Source organism: Notothenia rossii (genome assembly GCF_949606895.1).
Source record: "Notothenia rossii genome assembly, chromosome: 11".
NCBI lineage: Eukaryota > Metazoa > Chordata > Actinopteri > Perciformes > Nototheniidae > Notothenia > Notothenia rossii.
The window spans coordinates 58,160,833-58,182,339 of NC_136910.1; the positions used below are offsets into that span (position 1 = coordinate 58,160,833).

The window sequence follows — 21,507 nt, forward strand, 5'->3', positions numbered from 1 at the left end:
TCCTCCCTTCTTCCCCTTCTGCTCTATCTCCGCTGCAGACGTGATGCATCATTTCCCCCCCGCCCGACACACACCAATAACCACGCATCGTGTGCGTGTGTACACAGCAGAGTGCACAGGGCATCCTTATTTGCAGAATGGGTGCTACTGACTGACCACACACACACACACACACACACACACACTAGAGAGGGGAAAACGACAGCTCTTACATCACCAGACTCAAGGATTAACCTTAATCGCTGAACACTTCAACACTGCCCCGCTAATTCAACAAATGGCCTGTTCCAGAGAAGATAGACATGCACACATACAGACACTCTCTCTCTCTCTCAAACACACACACAAACCTAAGCTCAAATCAGACACGAGTTCCTCTGAGCTCCGACTCATTAGCGAGATCAGCTGAAATTTCTAAATATAACGGACTGGCTTCTGCTCCGTCACTCACTACACACACACACACACACACACACACACACACACACACACACACACACACACACACACACACACACACACACACACACACACACACACACACACACACACACACACACACACACACACACACACACACACACACACACACACACACACACACACACACACACACACACACACACACACACACACACACACACACACACACACACACACACACACACACACACACACACACACACACACACACACACACACACACACACACACACACCAAAGTCCAGAGCCAGGCCCAAACTGGGACCATTGATTATATTATATTAGATTACTGTAAGAGAAAGTTTAGACACGTCGCTCTACATGAACTTTTATGAGTTCAAATTATAAAACAATAAACAGTATTTTTTTAAACCTCTGGTAAGTTGTTTGTTTTGTGGTCAAATAAAGCTCTTTGGTTTTGGGTTGTTCGAGTGCTTGCTGTTCTGTAATGATTTACAGTGAGCATCCTGTGTTTCGGGGGGTGGACCAGAGTCCTGCGTCGGGTCGGGGACCCGACGGGTGACCCGCAATTTTTTAAACGCTTTTTTCCGGGTTCGGTTCTGGGTAAAACAAAGATGATGTGGGTCGCGGGTGTTGAATAATACATATATTAAAATAATAATCATTTAGTTTAATGTTCAGACCTCTCCCCCGCGGGACCGAGCATAATCATAACCTCTGCAGCGTATCAATCTGCTGCTGAGCGCGCCACATTCAAAATGGCTGAGGTGAAGCTCTCTACGGAGAATACAGCATTTTCAATAACTCTTCCTCAAGAGCGAAATCCAACGTCTGGGAGGCTTTTGGTGTCCTCCTAGATGGAGAGAATAACCAACATCCCACGCTTTTTGAGACAAATATGCAACTGTTTGTGTTAATGATCGCACGTTTTCACAGCTCATATATATATATGGGGGTCGGGTCGGGTTGCGGATCTAATTGGTAATATGTGCGGGTAGCGGGGCGGGTCCGGTATTGCACGTCGCGGGTGCGGGGCGGGAGCGGGTCTTGAAAATCAGACCCATGCAGGACTCTGGGGTAGACACACTAAAGCGGGCTTTAGTTAAAGGGCCCATGTCATGCTTTTCTGGTTATTACTGCAGCCCCCTCAGCACCCCCCCCTTCCCGCGTCCATTCGCACTGTCTCGCAGGACACCACACCAGTAAGCCAACTCACACTGTCAGCTCCTCGCAGTAGCGAGCCAAAGGGCGAGCTGACCAATCAGAGCACAGTGGGCTCACATTGAGGGGGGGGGGGGGACAGAGAGTGAATACACATACTATACAGAGATGCTGTTTGAGAAACCAATGTGGGTTTGGAACATTGAACAATGCAAATCTATTCCAAGACCTCAACAATGGAATCATGATCAGTAGAAGTGGCCGTGGCGTGGGACCTTTGAGTCGTCTCTTTTTATTATTTTCTGACACTTTTGAGAACAAGGTCAGCAGATTATTACATTAGCTTCATTATTTATCGGGACGAAACAACATAGATATAGAATGATCCAATGTAATGTGTCAGAGCATTTGTAGATTTGCTAATGTCCTACGCCCACACCTTAAAGAGCCTTTAGTTGTTTTGAATAAAAAGTTGTATAATTCCTGAATGTTAAAAGCATCATCTAGTTACATTTCACTTTACGGCAAATACAAGAGAACGGTTTCTTATTGACAGGTCACATGAGACGGGGGCTGACTGTGTTGCATTAAACATCTATGACCTTTACTCACTGTGTGTGTGTGTGTGTGTGTGTGTGTGTGTGTGTGTGTGTGTGTGTGTGTGTGTGTGTGTGTGTGTGTGTGTGTGTGTGTGTGTGTGTGTGTGTGTGTGTGTGTGTGTGTGTGTGTGTCAGATCCAACATCAGGACTAGCAAACAGTTTTGATATTCTGCAGATGTTCTCAGTCCGATGGAGAAATGCTAATCAGTGACAGAGTAGATTTGTTCTGAAGCTATTTAACAAAGTGGCTTTCAGATCAAACTCCAGCACAGATTCAGAAGTAAAGCCAGGAATGTGCAGATAGTCATGCGTCTCACTGCTTTCTAGCTCCTTTTAAACCCTCAGTGTTTACTCCCTTTATGTACAGCCTCACAGACAGAGTTGTTATTGTTTGTGACACAACACCAACAATCTTCATTCTTACTTTAATCAAGTTGCCCCACCCCTTGCTGGTATAATGTACGACTGTTCCTCCGCTCATTATAGACGTATATTTATAGTTTAGCGCGTCCAGAATTAGCTCACTGCTTGTTTTTTAACTAGGGGGGTTTTGTTTATTGAGTTTGTTTAGAAAATGTCCTGACCCTGGGCCACGCGCTGCCTGCAAGACACGAGTCAGGGAATAACAGTCAGCTGTGATCAAGCAGACCGCTGCTTGCTCCACAGTTTGTTTGTTGTTCTCCAGTTCACTTCATTGCAACTTGTGTTTTTTCTTCACTTCTGCATGTGTGTATGAACTAGGGCTGTACCCCAATATCCGTTCATTAGAGTTCTATTCAGGTTTCAATTTCTTATCCGGATATTCGTTTTTTCTTGTTGCATTTATTGAAAACTCCAATATCAACGTAAGAGCTTGTCGGGGGGTGCTAACACTTAACCATACACTTTGACTTTCTCCGTCTTTATATGTAGATATTACTTTTTATCCGTTAATCTCCATCACGTCGTTTCCATAGCAACAGCAACTTCCTGTCAACAGCGCTACCTCTCCTTCAAAATAAAAAGCATGCCCATACAAAATAGGAAGCCAAGCCAAATTACACTTAAGACATATACAACTGCAACAAAAATAACAAACACAATGCGATATCCTTTTCAATTTCAAAGAACACAAATTGGGTTATATACACATTAACAAATAACTATAAAACAACAATACTGTAGAATAACGGGCGGTGGTGGCGAAGTCGATAGGGACTTGGCTTGGTAACTGGAAGGTCACGAGTTCAAGTCCCGGCAAGACCAAGTGCTACCGAGGTGCCCCTGAGCAAGGCACCGTTCCCTACACTGCTCCCCGGGCGCCGTTCAAAATGGCAGCACACTGCTCCTAACACTAGGATGGGTCAAATGCAGAGAAACAATTTCCCCACGGGGATTAATAAAGTATATCAAAATAAAAAAAAAATAAAAAAAAGAATGCCGTGAATAAACCGAAATACACGTGTTGAAGCGTTTCGCTGCTGACTACTACGCACCCCCTGCCGAATATTCGCTGCTGATCACTACCGATTATCCGGAGCCCGAAAAATGGTACTCGGGACAGCCCTAGTATGAACTGTGTGTTTTGTAAAAAAGTTAACACAAGGATTTAGGCCTTTGCAAACCATTTACATTAAAAACCTACATAACTCACTACAAAATCCCCAAAAGCAATCGATTCATCTAAAAAGGTCAGAAAGTTAGTTACAAATGTCAAACTGGAACATGAAGACTGTGCAAAACTAAACACAATAGGTTAATTGTATAAGAAGTTGAAATATTTGCCATTCCATCTTCTGTTGTTCCTCTAATCTATTCTTTAGTTATTCTGCATGACTTCAACTACTGTCGACTCAACATTGCACGCTAACTCATTCTGTGTATTTAACACCCCTCAGGTGATCTTCAGATTAAAAAGGCTTGAACTAGGATTCAAAGTTGTATGTTTGATGGTTCGTCTGTACATGCTGCAGAATACATCATCAAATATTTATTAGGCGCAATCAAGCTGTGATCAATGTGGCAAATCAAGTATTTTATTACCGCCATCAAAATGCAATTAAGCATAGTATGTGTTATTTAGTATGATAGGAAACTCAACTGATAAATCTTCATGTTTAATCCCCATGATATCTTTTTAAGGAGAGTGATATCCTGCACACTGGAGAGCGTGATTAAAAGAAACAGGATGTTATCAATACTCTAAAAGCAGAGAGTCAGAGTAAGCATTTTGAAGACACTGCCTAGCCTGATTATGGGATTATAAAACAAGTCCTTCACATAGGAAACGACTGAGAGCAGCTCTAAGACTCTCCCTCCAGGTGTGTGTGTGCAGAACAGAGCGGATGTCTTGTCCTGAGACTCAACTTACACTGTTTGCTGAGTCTTCTGTACACACAACGCATCACATCAACCTTCACATTATATCAAGTTTAAATTAAAGAAGACGTATTCTGCTCATGTTCATATGTGTCAGTTGCATGCTGGGTAACTTACTAAAAACAGCATGAGATGAGTAAAACTACTGATATCAGCAATTAAATGGGTGAGTAAGCGTGTTTAACTTCAGTGAACTTTGACACACTGTTGACCAACAACACACAGTCTCAACAACACCAACATATAAACCACAAAGAGGAGCAGAGTCCAACCACAGGAAGCTATCTGAAGCGCCTTTACCACAACATGGCTCCATTCATTTAGACGTATGTACAAAACAGGCTTTTTTTTCAAAGTAAAAGCCCCGTAGAGTAACGGTAAAATTACAGGAAATACAGGTTTAGGCTTGTTTTTCAAAATAAAAGCCCCATAGAGTAGCTGTTTGATACAGGAAGCTCAAGTTGAGGCTTATCTTTCAATATAAAAGCCACAAAGAGTAACTTTAAATTACAGGAAATATAGGTTTAGGCTTGCTTTTCAAAATAAAAGCCACATACATTAACAGTGTAGTTACAGGAAGTTAAATTGAGGCTTTTTTTTCAATATAAAAGCTGCATAAAGTAACTTTATAATTACAGGAAACATAGTTTTAGGCTTGCTTTTCAAAATAAAAGCCCCGTAGAGTAACTGTTTGTTACAGGAAACTCTAGTTGAGGCTTGCTTTTCAAAACAAAAGCCACATGCAGTGACAGTAAAGTTACAGGAAGCTTAGGTTTAAACTCCTTTTTCAAAGTAAAAGCCCAATACAATAACTGTATCGTTAGAAATTGTAAACAGACTCCAAAGAAGAAGTGAGTAACCTTTAAATGGTTTCTCAAACCCTTATCATGCAATAAAAACAAATCACTTTCACAATGCAGGTTTTGTCAGAGAAGGGTTGCCAAACTGTCTAGTACATAGTCATGACATTTTAAAGTATCTGCAGTACATTGTTGGTTAATCCCCACCCTGCCTGTGCCCATTTATATGAAAGAGTTTCAACATTTACCAAACCCTAAATATGAGGTTAGAGAGGGGAGAAACCGTCTGGCACTACATACTGATACACACCTGAACATCAGCAGGAGAGGACTCTTTAAAGTAGAGACACTACATACTGATATATACCTGAACATCAGCAGGAGAGGACTCTTTAAAGTAGAGACACTACATACTGATATACACCTGAACATCAGCAGGAGAGGACTCTTTAAAGTAGAGACACTACATACTGATATACACCTGAACATCAGCAGGAGAGGACTCTTTAAAGTAGAGACACTACATACTGATATACACCTGAACATCAGCAGGAGAGGACTCTTTAAAGTAGAGACACTACATACTGATATACACCTGAACATCAGCAGGAGAGGACTCTTTAAAGTAGAGACACTACATACTGATATACACCTGAACATCAGCAGGAGAGGACTCTTTAAAGTAGAGACACTACATACTGATATACACCTGAACATCAGCAGGAGAGGACTCTTTAAAGTAGAGACACTACATACTGATATACACCTGAACATCAGCAGGAGAGGACTCTTTAAAGTAGAGACACTACATACTGATATACACCTGAACATCAGCAGGAGAGGACTCTTTAAAGTAGAGACACTACATACTGATATACACTAGAACATCAGCAGGAGAGGACTTTTTAAAGTAGAGACACTACATACTGATATACTCTTGAACATCAGCAGGAGAGGACTCTTTAAAGTAGAGACACTACATACTGATATACACCTGAACATCAGCAGGAGAGGACTCTTTAAAGTAGAGACACTACATACTGATATACACCTGAACATCAGCAGGAGAGGACTCTTTAAAGTAGAGACACTACATCCTGATATACACCTGAACATCAGCAGGAGAGGACTCTTTAAAGTAGAGACACTACATACTGATATACACCTGAACATCAGCAGGTGAGGACTCTTTAAAGTAGAGATACTACATACTGATATACACCTGAACATCAGCAGGAGAGGACTCTTTAAAGTAGAGACACTACATACTGATACACACCTGAACATCAGCAGGAGAGGACTCTTTAAAGTAGAGACACTACATACTGATATACACCTGAACATCAGCAGGAGAGGACTCTTTAAAGTAGAGACACTACATCCTGATATACACCTGAACATCAGCAGGAGAGGACTCTTTAAAGTAGAGACACTACATACTGATATACACCTGAACATCAGCAGGAGAGGACTCTTTAAAGTAGAGATACTACATACTGATATACACCTGAACATCAGCAGGAGAGGACTCTTTAAAGTAGAGACACTACATACTGATATACACCTGAACATCAGCAGGAGAGGACTCTTTAAAGTAGAGACACTACATACTGATATACACCTGAACATCAGCAGGAGAAGACTCTTTAAAGTAGAGACACTACATACTGATATACACCTGAACATCAGCAGGAGAGGACTCTTTAAAGTAGAGACACTACATTCTGTTGTTAATGTTATAATGATGCAGTAAGGATATAAAATGTGTGTTTCTAATAGATGCCTTCATCAGATTCCTGTGATGTGAGAGGGTGTTAATCACGACGGGTGAGACAGACGTGAAGAGGCCGGAGGCGAGGACAGTCTGTTGACATACAAAAAAAAAAAAAAAATGCATTCTTGGAAACGAGATATCTGAGGCCGTTTTCTATTTATCAAAAAAAACCACCACGCCATCCTCTCCATTTCCTCCGTCCCTCTCTCCAATTCTCACCACCCTATTTTATTCCTCCTTTAATCAATTTCATTTCTCCCCGGCCGACGAGCAAATGCAGCAGTTCTACTGGTCGGGGTTTCCATGGCAACGCGCAGTTGCTAGGCAACCCGCAACTCTCCATCATCCATTCCAGAAGTCTGACAGATGGGAGAGAGGGAGAGGGCGCCGGGGCGAGAGAAAGAGAGAGAGAGAGAGAGAGAGGATGTTAGGTGAAGAATGAAGAAGAATGAAGAGGAAAAGGAAGGAGACGAAGTTAGAAGAATAAGAAGAACAAAGCAAAGATGGCCAAAATACGTAAACAGAGATGGAGGGGATGTTAGGTAAAGAATGAAGAGGAAGAATGAAGAAGAAGAGAGAAAGAGGGGGAAGGAGAATAAGTTAGAAGAATAAGAATAAGAAGCAAAGATGAAGTAAACAGAGGCTGTGAGATGATGCAATCCAAAATGAATATCATGTTTCCAGTCGGGTTGGTCTGTTCGTCAGCAGCATTGTGGAGAGAAACTCAAACGTTTTATAAAATGTGTGAAAATGATTCCCCAACAGTGTGCAGCAATGATCCAAATGACAAGAGCGGGGAAAAACGCCCCCCCCCCCCCCCCCCCCCCTTTTTTTTTTAAACTTTCAACGAAAACTGCAGATTTCTCCAGGTGCCCTTTTAGCCAACTAATATTATGAGGCTCTTTTAAATATACGTCATCAAATGTCTGGACCCGGACCAAGTAACGGTCACATCTGGGCCTGTGACCAATTTCTAAAAATAAGTGAACTTCCCGGAGGCGAGAAACTAATGCAGGCATGCGTCTGTCCAATGAATTGCTAAAATGTCCAAAACACAAACAAAACAATGATCTGAAAGAAGCTAAACCTTTTCACAGTCAGTGATAATAAAAATGCCTAAAATGAGAACTATTAATATAATAATTCGTGCAGGTTTGACGTTTTAAAATGCCGCAGCATCCACTACTTCAGAACTAAGCATAAATGAAGTACCCTTCATGGTCATACGTGTAGAAGTAGTATTGAAACCTATTTAAAATCAAGCACCCTCCATTGGAAAACAGCAGGAAACAAAGTTAGTAAATCACAGAACTGTCTCTGATTGAGGACCTTTTTTTTTTTTTTTTAAAGTATTCAAGGTGAAGTGGTGGCCAGTTTGCCGGCTAAATTTAGAGCGTACAGAATGTGAATTATATAATGGCCATTCTGCCAGACTCTGATTTTTTTGTCTGTTTTTTCAAAAAGACCGGCCATGTAAAAGATGTTTGTAAAAAAGTGGATCCTACTTGTGCTTTGTAAGAAGATTTAAAAAAGACACTAACCCCCTTTAAGGATTTAAGAGTTCATGGCAGGTGAAAGACTTCAGAGGAGCGTGTTCAATTGCATATATAATCAAAGTTAACACTAAAGGGAACAGCAGAAGAAGAAGAAAGACGGGAAGTAAACACTAAAGGGAACAGCAGAAGAAGACAGACAGGAAGTAAACACTTAAGGGAACAGCAGGAGAAGACAGACAGGAAGTAAACACTAAAGGGAACAGCAGAAGAAGACAGGAAGTAAACACTAACGGAACAGCGGAAGAACACAGACAGGAAGTAAACACTAACGGGAACAGCAGAAGAAGACAGACAGGAAGTAAACACTAAAGGGAACAGCAGGAGAAGACAGACAGGAAGTAAACACTAAAGGGAACAGCAGAAGAAGACAGGAAGTAAACACTAACGGAACAGCGGAAGAACACAGACAGGAAGTAAACACTAACGGGAACAGCAGAAGAAGACAGACAGGAAGTAAACACTAAAGGGAACAGCAGGAGAAGACAGACAGGAAGTAAACCCTAACGGGAAGAGTAGAAGAAGACAGACAGGAAGTAGACACTGAAGGGAACAGTAGAAGAAGACAGAGAGGAAGTAAACACTTAAGGGAACAATAGAAGAAGACAAACAGGAAGTAAACACTAAAGGGAAGAGTAGAAGAAGACAGACAGGAAGTAAACCCTAACGGGAACAGCAGGAGAAGACAGACAGGAAGTAAACACTAAAGGGAACAGCAGAAGAAGACAGACAGGAAGTAAACACTCACGGAACAGCAGGAGAAGACAGACAGGAAGTAAACACTAAAGGGAACAGCAGGAGAAGACAGACAGGAAGTAAACACTAACGGGAACAGCAGAAGACAAACAGGGTTATCCCGTACTCATTGAAATATTAAGTCACAAATAAGTGGATTTCTGATCAAATCCATATCGTCCAATCCTACTCTCTCCCTCCTTTGTCTGATATATTCTAATCGAACTCTCCTCCTCGTTAACATATTCAAAAGTACATTTTATTGTTGCTCTCCTCGCTAAATAATGCTCTATTTCCCACTGCATGTGCGCCCTGCAGGTAGAACATTCCTGCAGCTCTGCAGTGATTTCTCTCTGACCTTGGTTGTCATGACAGTCTCTTCGTGCTCAAGGACAAAACATTATGTTAAGAGTGCCAAATTCAAAAGCAAACTCAAAAGCAGCACAGCTTTATGCAACCGATAAATCACCGTCCAACTCTGAGGCTGAAACTCTGAGAGTCGAACACAGACATGAGAGGATTTATTGTGAAGAAGATCCAATGCACCTGGGACGAGGTATCTTTGTTCTTATCCATATATGTCCACACTTTGTGCCAGAATCACTTAAATATGTTGTGTATGGCATAATCAGTTATGTTTCATGGGGAAGACATGGAGGTTGGAGTGTTGAGTAGTCACATTGTAGACCTAAGAATCAAGCCAGATGAAGCCAGAAACAGTTCAATAAAACAGCTTTGTTGAAGCATGACTGTTTCGTCTGTATCAAAAGCAATTCTTCAGCATTAAGACTGAACTGAAGGGCTTAACAATTATGGAGGCAGGCTGATTATTAAAGCGTGAATCACTCTTTGTTGTGACAGGACAGATTATCTTGGAGAATGTTATGCAAATTAAACGCCTACAATCAAATGAAATGTGTTTTCAGGCGAGGGTCTGTCTCTAAAGATGATGTTGAGATTCCTTACTTTGACGGTAATCTTAAACATATCAATATATACCGTGTTTGAAGCTTGTTGGTTTGCTATAAATTGTTCATAAAGCAACAGGTGGTTTTAGTAACTGTTTGATTTGTTGAAAATGTAACATGGATTCCTCTCTGGGGACACGATGTTACGTTTTAACGCGTTGGACAGCTATCTCTTCTCGCATGCAAAACCAAATATTTGCCAGCCAAATGCATTCAGCAGCACATGAGCGTGTACTATTTCCCCGTACGCTTCTGACCAATGAAAACACTCAGTTAATAAGCCGTGCACGAAGAGCATAGAAAACAATCCAGTGACTAAACAAGAGTCAGAGGGATTTAAAACGTAGATGTTTTCACACCACTGAGTGTTTCAGGTAAAACATGTGGGTTGTAATTAGAGTTCAGATTGTGTGGGATGGCTTTGTGCTGACCTGTAGTGTAAAACTATTTTATGCATGGTAAATGGATTACGTTTATATCGTGATTTCTACTATTCACAAGCATTCACAACTCAAACAAGATGCCACCTGCTCATCAGGAGAGACTAACAGTCACACAGTAACACAGCCATGGTCAAAAACATCAGGAGCAATGTGGGGTTCAGTAAGGAAGGTAAGCAAGGACACTTCTGACACATTGAACTCAGGCACCAACCCCTTTGATTGGTGAAAATCGCCCTATCAATAGGCGCTTTCACACCGGAGTACTTTTCCCAGGAGTAGTTCCGATAGTTCCTGGGATTTTGCGTTCACACCAAAAAGATCTGGAACTAGAACTTTTGGGAACCTTTTCAGAGGTGGTACTTTCCTGGGGAGGAAAAGGTTCCAATTTCTGATTGGCTGAGCGAATTGCAAGTCACGCCCCGTAAAACTCTGAAAAGTTTTGTGAAGCCGTCATTGTATTTGCTGGCATTAGCATTATTAGCATTAGCCCCGTGCACCAACGGAGAGAGACTAACTTATGGCAACACAAAAGAAACCATGGGAGCGGTGGAGATGAGGAGGTGTCGGCGTTCTGGCGATTTACTCGGAAGGCTTCAGTAGAAGCTGCTGGGAGTCCCAGCAGCTTCTACTGAAGCCAGTCCCCAACTCCGGGGACTACCGGCCGGGGACTCCGGGTGGCAGTATACGCCGTGAAGTGGTTTGCGGCCTGCCAGTAAACCCAAAGCAGAAGAAGAAGAAGTGACGTCAGCCGGCTTAATTTGCCTAATCCTCCCCCAGGACTTATTCCGGTGTGAACACGATCTGCTCTTAGTTTCATGGGGGTACTAAGTGCTGGGTACTAAGTGCTGGGTACTAAGTGCTGGGTACTAAGTGCTGGGAACTAAGTGCTGGGAACTAAGTGCTGGGAACTAAGTACGGCAAAGTACTTGGTGTGAAAGCGGCTATTGGCTAAGCCTCCTCTCATAGAAGCGGCCTTTATGTCTTCACGTTTGCTCTGTTGTTGGTCTCATGTTATGCTCCAACACTTTAACACCCAAGCCAAGCTCTCTTGTTCTGTTGCCCATTGCTGGTTAAAGAGAAGAGGGTTATCCTATAGATGTGAAAAAGATAAATAGATCAGCTTTGGATAGCGTTCATTCCCGTGGAAATTGCTAGAAGGCATCAATTCAAACTGGCCTCTTCAGTACAAAAATACACAGATTTTCTGCATTCATTGGCCCATCGAGCATGCACACTTTCCCTTAGAGCCCGCCTCTCATTATTAAACCCCGCGTCCCAGATGCTATTTAACATCTGGTCTCAACTTAGCCCAACAAACAGAGGAACAGAAATACCTCTGAAGTCAGCCATTAGCTAACTTTACAACTTTCCAGATCTAATGATTCAAATAGGGGCTTTTTAAGTATTCACACTGGGAAGTTGGTTTGCATCAAAACACATTAAAGCCTGGTTTATAGACTTCTCATTCCCAATGCCAGTCAATGGAAAAGAGTATTTTTAAGCCCCTTGTCCTCATGTGACTGACACAGAAGCTACAGTACCACTGAGACGCACTTATTGGATGCGTAGGTTCACTTAAGGTGGGCCAGCTTAGCTTTTCTTTGAGTAACTAGCTGCTCCTTAGAGTTGTGGGGAAACACTGCAGTGTGCATGTAAACACAGTCAGTGATGGGAGAGATATCCTGCTGAAAGGTCAGGGCAAAATCATCTAAATCCTTGTTTATACGAGACAGAATAAAGTGCTCTGCTCTCCGTAACAAAGCGTCCACATTAGAGGACCTTTATTCAGCGGGGGACAGTTAATCACCTGGAATGTAAAATGTCCCAGAAGCACTTTGGCCTGGTATCAAGTGTTTGCTGTGAGTCAAGCTAACGAAGCTAATGAGAGCCGGACTAATGGCCTGAAACAGAGGAAGGAGAGAGAGAGAGACAGATCTGAGAGGATAAGCAGGGCAGCATGTCGTCTCAATAAACCTCACCCAGGAAGCATACGAGCAGAAACGTCCAAAAATCACGGGTTCCAGGTTGACGGATTGGAAGATTTTAACACTTGTGAAAGACCTGAGACTCTTTTATTTTAGACTTTAATATACTAGACAGGTCAGTGGAGATAAACATTAGATCTAACAGCGATCAATAGAATAATCCCCACTAGACAAAGCTTTAATCGGGATGTTAACGTGGTCATTTCTGGATTAATGAGGTGAAATATTGATTTGTTTTTGGGTTAATTTCAGAAATGTAATGCTGTCGAAATTATCGCGTTAACGGCGGTAATTAATTTTTTGAATTAATTGCGTTAAAAATATTTAATGCATTTAACGCATGTGCAGAATGGCCCGCCCCATACATCCCGCCAGTGGCGGCGGCAGGGTATGGCTGGGTTAGGCTACAGCTGTACCAAGAAATGGCTTAGCCCCACCATGAAAAATGATGTTAAAGTAAGCAAAATAAAGTCCGCCAACTCGCGGAGTAAATCACACAGACAGCAGTTAGTAAGATTGACTTCAGTAGCCACTTGTCTAGAAATACCGAAGACTAGAAACGGTTTTGAAAACTTTTGTCACGTAGTGATCGTCTTCTCAATAGAACATCTTTGATAATTTCTTCTGGCCAATCAGAATCAAGATAACGGCGTGGTGTTGTTGCAGGAAGTCCTGACGGAGAATACGTTTGCTGTAGTATATCTCTATATACATCGATACAACATTACGTAATGAAATAAGACCCCACGGTTTGATGATTGATAGGTGTGTGGGCTCTCTTTCATTTTGACACACAGAACAATGTTATAATAAACATGTTAAATGGATATATCCGCCTGCTTTCATTTATCTTTCCATTCTCACAACAATATACATAAAGAAATTGCATATTTTGGACATAGTTCGAATGGTGATTAATCTGATTACAAATTTTAATCGTTTGACAGCACTACACAAATGACATTATACTGAAGGAAAGACAGTCAGTTTATAATTTAAATTTAACCATTTTCAATATGTGTTCTTATTGAAATGAACCACATAGTACACTACCACCATTTAAAAAGTACAGAACAGTTGATTTGGTTGTTTTTATTGTTCAATTGATAAAATGGTATTATTTTTGTACAATTACATTCCATTTTTCTCTGCGTAGGACTGATTCAGACGTGTGTGTTTGAAAAGTGTCCAATAACTCTGGAGCCAAAGTCCAAATGTCAACAATTATTGAATAAAAGATTACGGGTAACATTTCCAAAATTGTGAAATATTCAGCTTTAATCGATGTCTGCTGGTATTTAGCTTTTTCAAAAAACAAAATGTCCACTGCAGGGAGCAGCAGCAGCTTTCTAACAGCACGGACAAATTACATTTAAACAACCACAATAACACAAAATCCTTAAACTATTGGCAAAGAGCAATAACAACACCATCAGGGTTTTGTCTGCACCTCAAAGCAACATGCAGCCTTTCCCCATAACATTTTAAAGTGGTGCCAGAAAACAATATTTCCGTTCGTCAGAAACGGTATATAATATATTTATATAATTCCTCCAGAAAAAGAGAGACAGCTTTGTTTTTATGGATGGGTATCGTTAAAGGCGGGGTAGGTAAGTTTCAGAAGCCGGCTCGAGTGCACTAACATGTGAAAGTACGCAGCCAAAAAGAATCCGCCCCTTCCTTCAGACGGCAACAGAGCACCTCCTCCGCGAGAGCAGGCTGCAGTAACGTTACATATCAGGCAAAGCTAAACACATCTAGGTTAGCAATACTACACAGCCAAAGCAACTCCGATATTGACTCTGGTTTGACTTCTCCTAGTTTCCACTTTCTTTTTGTTCTTCATTTGCTCCGTTACATTTTTTCTTTTGCGACCAGTAGACGATGTTGAACCTAACTCTGCCATGGTGAAAGTGGCCGCCTGTTGCTGGCGAGTCATTGAAGTACTGCTGCAATGCACGCCCAATGACGGCACGCCCAATGAGGGCACGAGATACATTTGTGCGTGCACGAGATGGAAGGCTGACAGACAGGGCGGCAATCCAATCCGTTTAGCCGGGCCGGAACCCCCCCCCCGGCTCTTCATGTTACCACAGTTTACCACGGAGCCTCAGTTTCACCGCTGCGAGGCTCTGGTGCTCGCAGCTCTCGCGCGTGCTCCACTAAACCCCCCCCCCCCCCCCCCCCCCCCGCTCATCGCGTCCAAATCGTGCACGTTCCGTGTTGTCCTGTAGCAGGCACCTTCGATGTCGGGGAAACGATCTTCAATACTCCGAAAAGAATCCCACCAGACCCCTTTGCCCCCCCCAACAGAGGGATGTCCTTTTTCCTTTTCGTCATTTCAAGCGATAAAAACTCTCGATCTTCTCTCGAATTATTAATATTTTTGGACGCCCTCGGCTCGCGTTCAGGGCGTCCCGGGCTGAATAAGGGCGTCAAATGACTGCAAGAGGCCCCTCTGGGGAAACGCTGGACCGCACCCTCGCAGCCACAGTCGAACAATAGTCATGTGCCCAAAAAACGAATCGCACATGTGTTCCTGCAGCCCTGCATAAGACAAAGTGAGACTCCATGTGTTTCTGCACCTGTTTGTGTGTCTATGCAGCGTCCTTCCAATGTCCCGAATTATATCACAAGGCTAATCAATCGCAATTAGTTATTATTTACTAATACTAACAGTCATGTGCACACACTACAGTAAGAGCAGAATAGAGGAAGTCAGATGTGCTGATAGTGAACACAGAGTGACTTTTATTAAAATAGACTCGTGCCGTTTGAGTTGTAGTTCGAGGAATATTAGGTTAAATATCTGAAAGTATCCGTCAAAATAATTTTTTCACGCAGCCCTGGATGTGACAATTTATTTCTGCTTCTATGCAGCTGTCTGAGGATCATACTGAGTCTTTCTAATGTCACGAATCATATCACAAGTCTAAAATGAGTCTTAATTAGTTGTTACTTACTAATCATGCAGGGTTAGTCACACTCAGAGCAGAATAGAGGAAGTCAGAAAGGGGACAGAGATCACCTGACAAGTGTTCAGAAACGTTTTAAATGGTTGGGTGTCATCTGCTTCAAACTGGTTTCCATTAAGCATGGATGCAGGTCGATCACAATTCTAGTTTCAGTGCAATAGACTCTTGCAGTTTGAGTCGTAGTTAGTGCAATATTGGCAATTAGTTATTATTTACTAATCGTGCAGCCTTACTAACAGTCATGTGCACGCTCAGAGCAGAATAGAGGAAGTCAGACGTGCTGATAGTGAACACAGAGTGGTGCGTAGCTGCAGACGAAGGGAAGCAGCAGAATTAACGCAGAGTCTTTCCACGGGGGAGAGGCTGGACGGTGAGTAAAGATTCAGAAGTCCCTCGGCACCTCCCCTGCTACGACACAAATACACCGGCTCAGAGCCGAGAGAACGCAGTGGAAACACAGCAGAGGAGGGGGAAGCAGCAAGCACCACAACAACAACAACAACAACACAACGAGTGATGGAAGAAGTACACACATCCTGTACTCAAGTAGAAGTACACACATCCTGTACTCAAGTAGAAGTACACACATCCTTTACTCAAGTAGAAGTACTCACATCCTTTACTCAAGTAGAAGTACACACATCCTTTCCTTTACTCAAGTAGAAGTACTCACATCCTTTACTCAAGTAGAAGTACTCACATCCTGTACTCAAGTAGAAGTACACACATCCTGTACTCAAGTAGAAGTACTCACATCCTGTACTCAAGTAGAAGTACACACATCCTTTACTCAAGTAGAAGTACTCACATCCTGTACTCAAGTAGAAGTACACACATCCTTTACTCAAGTAGAAGTACTCACATCCTGTACTCAAGTAGAAGTACACACATCCTTTACTCAAGTAGAAGTACTCACATCCTGTACTCAAGTAGAAGTACACACATCCTTTACTCAAGTAGAAGTACTCACATCCTTTACTCAAGTAGAAGTACACACATCCTTTCCTTAAGTAGAAGTACACACATCCTTTACTCAAGTAGAAGTACACACATCCTTTACTCAAGTAGAAGTGCACACGTCCTTTACTCGCGTAGAAGTACACACATCCTTTACTCAAGTAGAAGTACACACATCCTTTACTCAAGTAGAAGTAAACACATCCTTTACTCAAGTAGAAGTACACACATCCTTTACTCAAGTAGAAGTACACACATCCTTTACTCAAGTAGAAGTAAACACATCCTTTACTCAAGTAGGAGTACACACATCCTTTACTCAAGTAGAAGTACACACATCCTTTACTCAAGTAGAAGTACACACATCCTTTACTCAAGTAGAAGTACACACATCCTTTACTCAAGTAGAAGTACACACATCCTTTACTCAAGTAGAAGTACGCACATCCTTTACTCAAGTAGAAGTACGCACATCCTTTACTCAAGTAGAAGTACACACATCCTTTACTCAAGTAGAAGTACACACATCCTTTACTCATATAGAAGTACACACATCCTTTACTCAAGTAGAAGTACTCACATCCTTTACTCAAGTAGAAGTACACACATCCTTTCCTTAAGTAGAAGTACACACATCCTTTACTCAAGTAGAAGTACACACATCCTTTACTCAAGTAGTACACACATCCTTTACTCAAGTAGAAGTACACACATCCTTTACTCAAGTAGAAGTACACACATCCTTTCCTTAAGTAGAAGTACACACATCCTTTACTCAAGTAGAAGTACACACATCCTTTACTCAAGTAGTACACACATCCTTTACTCAAGTAGAAGTACACACATCCTTTACTCAAGTAGTACACACATCATTTACTCAAGTAGAAGTACACACATCCTTTCCTCAAGTACAAGTACAGATACTCGTGTTTAAAAATACTCTGGTGAAAGTAGAAGTACTGACTAAACTTCTTTACTCAAGTCAAAGTAAAGAGGCTTTGAAATGTACTTCAGTAAAAAGTACCCATAACTAGCAGCTGTTTTAAAGAGTACCTGACCTCCCTTTATATTAATAGAACAATAATGTCATTGTTAGCTGATAGTGCTGGGGGGAAACGATTATTTTGAAAGCGATTAATCGGGCGATTATTTCATCGATTAGTCGACCAATCTAACAATTATTTTTCTGGTTGTTCGATTTATAAAAAACATAATGTATCTCAAATAAATACCAAAAATCATTACTTCATTCATGACAACTGCGCACCAGCCTACGTGCAGCCCTGGCCTGGACATTGCTTGGCTCCGTTAGTTGACATACATTGATACTATAAGCTGACTAACGTTAGTCTAATGTTATGTTTGACTCGTAAACGACCACAACATGAGTTAGCTCTCGGTGCAGTTTGTTCGTTCCGGGTTAGTAGTGGCTAGATAGCGGTGTTCTGCAGACGTAAACTAGCTACCATTCCAGCCAACATTAAATGCTGACAAACGTTAACTAACACACAACTGGCGCCGCTAGCTAGGTAGCTAACATTAACTACTAACCAACCAAGCACGAACAAACCGCACGGAGAGCTATAAGATAGTTAGCACTACCGAAGTGCACAGAACTCAAGCTGCACAACACACTAGGGCTGTTCCTATTTATGAATATGCTTTTATTTTGAAGGAGAGGTAGCGCTGTTGACAGGCAGTTGTTGTCGCTATGGAAACAACGTGACTGAGATTAACGGAGAAAAGTAATATCTACATATAAAGACGGAGAAAGTAAACGATAAAGTTTATGGTTAAGTGTTAGCACCCCCTGAACAAGCTCTTACGTTGATATTGGAGATTTCAATAAATTCAATTTGAAAGACCTAGGGTGAGATGTTTTTGTTTGGGGACTTTTTGCAGGGCTTCGTGCGCAATCCTGTGAGGAGGAGGTGGTAGCAGTTTCAGTCTCCATAATGTTTAAAGTGCGATTGCGAACTGCTTGTTGTTGTTTTGGGTGACCCACGTGTGTGTGGCGATGCGTCGACGAGGAAATATGTCGTCGACAATATTTTGAAGTTGACGCGTCAACATCGTTGACGCATTGCTACAGCACTATTAGCTAATGAATGTTTCCATGGTGACCAACGGCAACATGACAACGTTTCCATTGGTCCCTCTTCTTTAGAGAAGACCAGGAAATGATGGATACACGGATCGTGTTCAAATCAATAGGCACGCAATGACTCTAAATAATAATGATCACGCCACCAAACACACATTCAGACTAAAGGAACCAGCCTGTTTGGAAAATGAGAGAAGTAGAAAGTACAGGTATTTGGGTTCAACATGTAAGAAGTAGAAAGTACAGGTATTTGAGTTCAACATGTGAGAAGTAGAAAGTACAGGTATTTGGGTTCAACATGTAAGAAGTAGAAAGTACAGGTATTTGGGTTCAACATGTAAGAAGTAGAAAGTACAGGTATTTGTGTTCAACATGTAAGAAGTAGAAAGTACAGGTATTTGAGTTCAACATGTAAGAAGTAGAAAGTACAGGTATTTGAGTTCAACATGTAAGAAGTAGAAAGTACAGGTATTTGAGTTCAACATGTAAGAAGTAGAAAGTACAGGTATTTGAGTTCAACATGTAAGAAGTAGAAAGTACAGGTATTTGAGTTCAACATGTAAGAAGTAGAAAGTACAGGTATTTGAGTTCAACATGTAAGAAGTAGAAAGTACAGGTATTTGAGTTCAACATGTAAGAAGTAGAAAGTACAGGTATTTGAGTTCAAAATGAGAGAAGTAGAAAGTACAGGTATTTGGGTTCAAAATGTAAGAAATCAAAGTAAAAAGTCGACAGAAAAATAAGTAGTGGTGTAAAGTACTGATACCAGAACAATGTACTTAAGTACAGTAAGGAAGTATTTGTACTCCACTACTTCAGACCTCTCACAGAAACCAGGACTCTGCAGAGTCCACAGGTTGTTCTGCTGCAGAAAGAGATTTATGAGACCGCAGCGATGCTCATAAAAACGCCTCAGAAACAACGAGAAGCTTTTTTATAAAGGGCTTCACTATCAATAGTATCAAGACAAAGCGGGGACAAGTGCAATATCTAAATAACAGGAAGTGCCATGGTGTTAAAGGTTAAATAGATGTTAAAGAAAGAATGACATAAGGTTGAGCTGCAGAGAAAACCCGGCCTACACATGGAAGTCTTCAGACCTAACACGGGTTTGTTTGGTCCTGATGCTCAAAGTGATATATTGTTCAAAGAGTGTGAATAATGAAGCGAACATGAATATTTCATCATCCATCTTTGTTATCCCTGTCAGAATAATCCCAATCAGACCTTTTTTTCAAAGCCATCAGCCCTTCCGACTTTTGATCAATTGTAAATCCACCATAAAAGATTCATCATAAACGTTGAAAATAACAAGAAATTCAGAAAACATGTGTATTTTTTATGCAGAGAAAGCAGAAACATTATAGCATTTGAGATGAAATGAATATCAATAGATTTCATGTAGCTGAGACATCAGAGGAAAAGCGATATCTATATTTAACTCCAAAGAAACACGGCTAGCTTGTGACTGTTGAGCAATCTATATACTGCACATATATATAATGCACATGTATGCATGTACTACATTCCTGTTTACTGGCTCTACAGCAGTATATTATACTTTCATGATGTTCCAATCCAATAAGTCCTGTTTACACATAAGCTTCCTTGTAATTGACGATATGATGACGATGAATAGCCTTGCTATGAGAAGCGGCCGTTGTCAGAGAGCTAACGGCGGCTAACCGTGAAGCAGACAGCAGGCAGGTTTCCTTTTGGAGTTATTTATGGTTTAACGTTAATTAGCTGCAGCTGGTATAATCTGCCGCTGGCCATGATCGACATTCAAACCGGAGAAAGCAACGGTCAGTGTCGGAAAAGATGCTCGTCACCTGAACGCTCTGCACACGGCCAATAAAGCTAAACCACACACTTATGCTAGCATCTCTGGGAGAAAACACAGAACTGCTCACATCCAGGCATTTAGAGAAAGTCAACGGTCAAAAGAAGTGTGATTGGATCCTGGGTGCACAAACGGGGGATTTGACCACCGTTGCTCTCAGTGTAATAACACAGAAATAATCATAAGAGCTGAGAACAAGGACGAGAAAGACACAGGACTATTGTGTAAATAAGTGTGTGTACAAACAGGACGATATAGGAGTCAAAGAGCACCAATGGACAAAAAGATCATATCCATAACATGTCAAAATGTGGACGTGTTGAGGTTAAATAAATAACCAAAGTTCATCCTGAGGGGATCATGAATGCCTGGAGCAAATTGCATGGACATTCATCCAAATGCTATTGAATTATCTTACTAAAAAACACACTTGACAACTTCATTATGACGCCAGAGGAAAAGGGTTAGAAAAGGGTCACCAAAGACAGAAAGATTCATCCTCTGGAGAACACGAATTCTTGAAGAAAATTGCATGGCAACCGATCCAATATTATATACAATTATGGTTTAATGATCTTACTCAGAAGCACAATTGTCAACCTGTTAGTGCTAGAGTAGAAACGGGTGAGAAAGGGGTTCTGAAGGGGACCAAAGTCAGAAGGATTCAGCCTCTGGGGATCATGAATGCCTGAATCAAAATGCATGGAAACTCTTCCAGTAGTGGCTGAATTACTCAAAAACAAAACCCACAAATGTCAACCCCCTGGTGCTACGGGGAAAGTCAGAGGGTCACCAAAGACAGAAGGA

General features: G+C 41.5%; 1 protein-coding gene across 1 annotated transcript in view; it reads right to left on the reverse strand.

The window, feature by feature from the left end:
- The window catches only part of grk3 (G protein-coupled receptor kinase 3), an 88,378-nt gene that overhangs the window by 42,699 nt on the left and 24,172 nt on the right, over positions 1 to 21,507 (reverse strand). The gene's annotated exons all lie outside the window — the stretch shown is intronic.